We start from the raw sequence: 6,000 nt of genomic DNA, 5'->3' as shown, positions 1-6,000 counted from the left end.
ATCATTTATTGGGACACATAAGTGCTAATGTATGCCTTTGGTGATATCTTTATCAAGATGAAAATTCCAGCCTTGATAGGTGTAAATGCTAGAGCATAGGTAAGGTCTAATAGATATACTTATTTAGATTAAAGGGAGTTGTCCCGCCATCTCGGCCGCTGCCGCTGACAGCAGGGCGCCATCCCAAATTAATAAGCAGAACCACAAGGGAAATAAATAAAATGTTTGACTCAATAGCTTCAGGGTATCATAAGTTAATAGGAGGTAAATAAACATATAAGTGAGAGGCTGTATAAGGCAATCGTATTTGGAAACAGTAATAGGGTCCCATGCAACAAAAAAAAGGCTGTCAAATTAAAAACAGGCAGTGTGAAGTGTAGCTTTAGTTAAATAGATAAACAACTAACTGTGGGATCTCATAATGGTAATGTATGGATTTTAGTTAAACTTGGAATGCTGCTTCTGAGGCAACAGAAGCAGCATTCCAACATTGAAAAGCATGGATCAACAACAAACAGACAGGGGTATCTACACTATGGGTTATTCTTAGTTAGATGTTATAAGGTAAGCCCAACATTATATAACTTACAAACTTAACATAAAGAGCGTCCCTGGTATAGTTTAGGTACTTGGAAAGTCTGGAGAGCCATATGTAAAGTTCCATATGTCGGGTTTAGCCGACTCCAGCACGATTGCAGTTATTACCTCCCATGTATACCCAGTTGCATAACAGCAAGGGCATCTGTGGGAGTTCTCCAGCGATACCGTGACCGGGTAGGAGTGAACCTTAAGGGGAGAAGAAATGTAGGGGACCGGAACCTTTTAGACACCATCACATACCGATTTGTGGAGAATAGGCAGTATTGGATCCACCTAGGAGAAGTTCCCTGAAAAGTCCCCTCTAATCCTGGATCTGAAAGTAAGACGCTTTGGTCCTTCAGCTGACGGTAGGTAGAGAAAGGTCTGATGATCCGCTCCGGAGTAGCCCTGGGACTGAGACGTCTTGGCTGTTCTAGATGCTCCTCATGAGTGTAGAGGTCTCCATACAGGCACTCCGCAGCAGCTGTTATAACCAAGCGTTCCTCTGCGAGTCGGTCAATCTTGTAAGTCACAGGATCTCCAGCCGACTTTAGAGGTAGATCAACATTGTGCGGTAGATGCTGGGGCCCCTTAACATCTCCGCTGCCGCAGCTTATTTCAGCCGCACATGAAACAGTCTCTGGTGGAGATCCATTTTTAGTTACAGAGCCAAAGGCTGCGCTCAGAGCTTCAGTGAATGCCAGTTGGTAGGAGTCTAGGAGTCTTCCCAATTCATGGAGAATCTGGTGCATGCATTCCATGACAGATATAAGCGTTAACCAGTAGCGGGCAAATAGGCTTAATTGCAGGGACTGTTGAGATAGCACTGCTACTAACGACAGGTCTACAGAAGGTACCTGCCGGGGGGTCTAATTAAAGGCCACAGTCCTTAATATGTGTAGGGAGTCCTGATGATATATGCAGTCTTGTAACCACGAGGGTGGGAAGATGTCCGCCGCTTGTACAATATCAGTATAGGCCTCCGGTCCTGACTTTAGATTGTAGCACCTACAGATGAATTTAGGTTTTACTAGTTGCCAGGTGGAAGTCTGGGATATATTCAGGCAATATCTCTAGGTTTGGCTCTGTTGTTGGCACCTTGTAAGGTTGTTTATAATGTAGTCAGGACCGGAGCAACAGGATTATGCGGCCATTCTCTTGCGCTGCGGACTCCGCCCCCTGTGATGCCATTTTTGATATCATCAAAATTAATGATACATCTATGTCTTTAGCTATTTTAGCTAGAAGAGCTTTGTGGCTTAAATATTGGAATGCTGACATGGTATCTAAGTCTATATTACTATCTCTTTCTTTCCAAGGTAATAAGTTATTTGGTTCTCAATTGGATTTGATTATTTCAACTGTCACTGGGGGGAAGGAAGTTTTTTTGCCTCAGGATAAAAGACCTAAGAGTAAATCTAAAGCTTCTAACCGCTTTTGTTAATTTCGACAAAATAAGGAACAGAAACCTAATCCTTCCCCCAAAGAATCTGGTTCCAATTGGAAACCTTCTTCAAGTTGGAATAAATACAAACCAAAAGAAACCAAAGCCAGCCCCCAAGTCTGCATGAAGGTGTGGCCCTCATTCCAGCTCAGCTGGTAGGGGGCAGATTAAGATTCTTCCAAAACATTTGGGCAGATTCTGTCCAAAATCATTGGATTCAGAGTATTGTCTCTCAAGGGTACCAAATAGGATTCAGAGTAAGACCTTCTGTGTGAAGGTTTTTTCTCTCGCACATCCCAGTAAATCCAGTAAAGGCTCAAGCTTTTCTGAAGTGTGTTTTAGACCTGGAGCTTTCAGGGGTAATCATACCAGTTCCGTTTCAGGAACAGGGTGTGGGGTTTTATTCAAATCTATTCATTGTCCCAAACAAAGAAAGACAATTATTTCAGGCCAGTTCTGGATCTGAAAATTTTGAATCGTTATGTAAGAGTGCCAACTTTCAAAATGGTGACTATAAGGACTATTCTGCCTTTTGTTCAGCAAGGGCATTATATGTCCACAATAGACTTACAGGATGCTTATCTTCATATTCCGAATCATCCAGACCATTATCAGTTTCTGAGATTCTCTTTTCTAGACCAGCATTACCAATTTGTCGCTCTTCCATTTGGCCTAGCGACAGCTCCACAAATCTTTTTGAAGGTTCTCGATGCCCTACTCTCTGTAATCAGAGAACGGGGTATTGCAGTATTTCCTTATTTGGACAATATCTTGGTACTAGCTCAGTCTTTACATTCTGCAGAATCTCACACAAATCAACTAGTATTGTTTCTTCAAAGACATGTTTGGAGGATCAATTTACCAAAAAGTTTTTTGATTCCTCAGACAAGGGTCACCTTTTTAGGCTTCCAGATAGATTCAGTGTCCATGACTCTGTCTCTAACAGACAAGAAACAATTAAAATTGGTTTCAGCTTGTCGAAACCTTCAGTCTCAATCATTCCCTTCAGTGGCTATGTGCATGGAAGTTTTAGGTCTCATGACTGCAGCATCGGACGCGATCCCCTTTGCTCGTTTTCATATGAGATCTCTCCAGCTTTGTATGCTGAACCAATGGTGCAGGGATTATACAAATATATCACAATTAATATCCTTAAATCCCAATGTTCGACTCTCTCTGACTTGGTGGTTAGATTACCATCGCATATTTCAAGGGGCCTCTTTTGTTCGTCCAACCTGGACTGTGATCACAACAGATGCAAGTCTTTCAGGTTGGGGAGCTGTCTGGGGATCTCTGACAGCACAAGGGGTTTGGAAACCTCAAGAGGCGAGGTTACCAATCAATATTTTAGATCTCCGTGCTATCTTCAGGGCTCTTCAGGTGTAGCCTCTGTTGAAGAGAGAACCATTCATTTGTTTTCAGACAGACAATATCACAACTGTGGCATATGTCAAACATCAGGATGGGACTCGCAGTCCCCAAGCCATGAAAGAAGTATCTTGGATACTTGCTTGGGCAGAATGAAGCTCCTTTCTAATTTCTGCGGTTCATATCCCAGGTATAGACAATTGGGAAGCGGATTATCTCAGCCGTCAGACTTTACATCCGGGGGAGTGGTTGCTCCATCAAGATGTGTTTTCTCAGATTGTTCAGATATGGGGTCTTCCAGAAATAGATCTGATGGCTTCCCATTTAAACAAGAAACTTCCCAGGTACCTGTCCAGGTCCAGGGATCCTCAGGCGGAAGCAGTGGATGTGTTAGCAGTTCCTTGGTGTTACCAACCTGCTTATATCTTCCCGCCACTAGTTCTTCTTCCAAAAGTGATTTCCAAAATCATCATTGAACAATTATTTGTGTTGCTGGTAGCTCCAGCATGGCCTCACAGGTTTTGGTATACGGATCTTGTTCGGATGTCCAGCTGCCAACCTTGGCCACTTCCATTAAAGGGACACTGTACCCAAATTTTTTCTTTTGTGATTCAGATAGAGCATGACATTTTAAGCAAATTTCTAATTTACTCATATTATCAAATTTTCTTCATTTTCTTGGAATCTTTATTTGAAATGCAAGAATGTAAGTTTAGATGCCGGACCTAGGTTGTCCTTGCTGATTGGTGGATAAATTCATCCACCAATCAAAAACTGCTGTCCAGAGTACTGAACCAAGAAAAAAGCTTAGATGCCTTCTTTTTTATATAAAGATAGCAAGAGAATGAAGAAAAATTGATAATATGAGTAAATTAGAAAGTTGCTTAAAATTGCATGCTCTATCTGAATCACAAAAGAAACATTTTTGGTTCAGTGTCCCTTTAAGGCTAGACCTTCTGTCGGTTTGTAAATCTGTTTCTAGGAAGATTTATTATCAAGTTTGGAAGACTTATATTTCATGGTGTTCTTCTCATAAATTCTCCTGGCATTCTTTTAGAATTCCTATAATTTTAGTTTCTTCAGGATGGTTTAGATAAAGGTTTGTCTGCAAGTTCCTTAAAGGGACAAATCTCTGCTTTTTCTGTTTTATTTCACAGAAAGATTGCTAAGCTTCCTGATATTCACTGTTTTGTACAGGCTTTGGTCCGTATCAAACCTGTCATTAAATCAATCTCTCCTCCTTGGAGTCTTAATTTGGTTTTGAAGGCCTTACAGGCTCCTCCTTTTGAGCCTATGCATTCTTTGGACATTAAACTACTTTCTTGGAAAGTGTTGCTCCTTTTGGCCAACTCTTCTGCTAGAAGAGTTTCTGAATTATCTGCTCTTTCTTGTGAATCTCCTTTTCTGGTTTTCCATCAAGATAAGGCAGTTTTGCGGACTTCATCTAAATTCTTACCTAAGGTTGTGAATTCTAACAACATTAATTAAGAAATTGTTGTCCCTTCTTTGTGTCCTAATCCTAAGAATTTGTTGGAGAAATCCTTACATTCTTTGGATGTTGTAAGAGCTTTGAAATATTATGTTGAAGCTACTAAAGATTTCAGGAAGACTTCTAGTCTATTTGTAAATTGTTATCTTTTCTGGCTCTAGGAAAGGTCAGAAGGCTTCTGCCATTTCCTTGGCATCTTGGTTAAAGATTTTGATTCATCTTGCTAATTTGGAGTCGGGTCAGGCCCCGCCTCAGAGAATTACAGCTCATTCTACTAGATCAGTCTCCAAGTCGTGTGCTTTTAAGAATGAAGCTTCAGTTGAATGCAAATGCAGCAACTAGAACTTCTTTGAATACATTTACTAAATTATACCGTTTTGATCTATTTGCTTCTTCGGAAGAAGTTTTTGGTAGAAAAGTTATTCAGGCAGCTGTTTCAGTTTGATTCATCTGCTTATGTTTTATTTATTTTTTTTCATTTATGAGAAAAATTTTTTTTTTTTTTGGTTGTGGATTTAATTAAGTTTTACATAACAAACACTATTATATTAATTTGCTTTTTACCTCTGGATTACCTTGTATCTAAGCCTATGCATACTGCCCCCTTATTTCAGTTTTTTGACAGACTTGCATTTTAGCCTATCAGTGCTGGTTTAGAAATAACTCCACTAGAGTGAGCACAATGTAATATTTATGGCACAAATAGACTATCGCCCTGTAGCTGTGAAAAACTGTCAAAATGCACTGAGATAAGAGGTCTTAGAAATTAGCATATCAGCCTACCTAGGTTTAGCTTTCAACAAAGAATACCAAGTGAACAAAGCTTTCAAAAAAGAATACCAAGAGAACAAAGCTAATTTGATGATAAAAGTCAATGGGAAAGTTATTAAAAAGTGCAAGGCCTATCAAGAATCATGAAAGTTTAATTTTGACTAGACTGTCTCAAGTAAAATAACAGTCACCTAGATTACGAGTTTTTGTCTGTAATGGTGTGCGTGACTAACGCACAGTTTTTCCTCACCACTCACCTAAAGTAACGCTGGTAATACGGGATTTTTTAAACCCGGCATTAGCCGCAAAAAGGTGAGCGTAGAGCAGAATTTAGCTCCACATCTCACCT

The sequence above is a fragment of the Bombina bombina genome, chromosome 3, assembly GCF_027579735.1.
Source record: "Bombina bombina isolate aBomBom1 chromosome 3, aBomBom1.pri, whole genome shotgun sequence".
In the NCBI taxonomy this organism is placed as follows: domain Eukaryota; kingdom Metazoa; phylum Chordata; class Amphibia; order Anura; family Bombinatoridae; genus Bombina; species Bombina bombina.
Note: the sequence above shows the minus strand (reverse complement) of the source record.